The sequence below is a fragment of the Benincasa hispida genome, chromosome 11, assembly GCF_009727055.1.
Source record: "Benincasa hispida cultivar B227 chromosome 11, ASM972705v1, whole genome shotgun sequence".
Classification (NCBI taxonomy): Eukaryota; Viridiplantae; Streptophyta; class Magnoliopsida; order Cucurbitales; family Cucurbitaceae; genus Benincasa; species Benincasa hispida.
This window is the reverse complement of record NC_052359.1, coordinates 15,267,558-15,269,153: the sequence shown is the minus strand read 5'-3', so window position 1 is coordinate 15,269,153 and position 1,596 is coordinate 15,267,558.

Below are 1,596 nucleotides of genomic sequence, written 5' to 3'. Positions count from 1 at the left end.
TTTGGATTTAAAATTTATTTTTAGATATTTTATTTTTTATTATAAAATTGACCAAATTACAATAATACAGTTAAACTTTGCTCTGTGTTTCAAAAGTACCCCTATTGTTTTGAAAGTTACAATATTATCCTCGACTTTGCATGAATGTTTTGAGATTATCATTAGAGTATAAAATCTTTAAATTGAGGCATCGAATAGTTGTTTAACTATTTGTTAATAACATTAGTATGTTCTTTTTTAAAACCAAAATAAAAGTAAAAACAATAAAAATAAGGAGGGGGAGGAGGAGGCTAAATTACATGAAGTACACTATAACTTTGCATTTTGTTTCAAAAGTTTCACAAAAAACACTTAAACGTGTAAAAAAAAATATACAAACCATTAGTATATGGATGAGAACCGTTAGTATCTTATTTGAAATATACCCCTGAACATTCAAAAGTTGCATTATTATCCTTAACATCTAAAACTAAGTTAGAAAAAGTCTTTTATAGTTAGAATATAGATTAAAAAAACCATTAATCTACACTACATCACCTCCCTCTTCAATTACTTCACTCTCATCTACTTCAATCTACAGTGTAAACAGTTCTCAAATTTTCATTGTTTCCCCTTCTTGATCCCCTTCTTCATCTTTACAATAGAAATCAATTTGAAAACAACTCAAGTTCTCTTCAAACGTCGTTCGTGCCCTTCGGTCCTAAATAACCTATAACATCTTTAAAGCCCAAAATAAACATTTTAAAAGTTTAGAAGCAAAGAACTTGTTTTTGAAAACGTTTTTTTTTGTTCTATTTTCAAATTTTCTTAATATTTTTAAATAACTTTTTTTATAATTAGAAAAAAAAACTCAATTATTTTTTTATTATAAAATTGGCTAAATTACAAAAATACACTTAAACTCTGGTCTATGTTTCAAAAGTACCCCTATTGTTTTGAAAGTTACAACATTATCCTCGACTTTGCCTGAATGTTTTGAGATTATCATTAGAGTATAAAGTCTTTAAATTGAGGCACTGAACAAATGTTTAACTATTTGTTAATTACTTTATTGAGAGGTTACTTATTAAACAATTTATCAATTTTGTGTTTGTTGAAAGTTGAGTTTTGTATACAAAAGCAATAGTTGAGATTTTATTTTGTGCATGTACATGTGAAAGAGAAATATTATTGTAATTTGTGAGGAGTGTTCATATGAAAGGTCATAGTTGAACATATGGAATTTTTAGTGAATATATTGAGTTGATAGATCTTAAATGTATAATGTTTGTTTAGTTGATGTAATTGTATTATTGGAATACAAGGAAAAAAACGAGAATATCGATTGGGCATTTAATTTGAAAAAGAAAAAGACATATATTTGACACATAAAAAACGTTAAAGAATTATCATATATGACACGTAATTAATGTCAGGAATCAATAAACTTAACATACCACTTATGTCAAGTGTATTATCTTTTTTGACACAAAAATTGTATCAAGAAAAGAGATGTCCAAAAAATACGCGGGTCGGGGAATCCCCGAATACACGAGGAATGGGGGAGGGAGTGGAAATTTTTTTCCCCATTTACAATTTGTGGTCGAGGACGGGGAA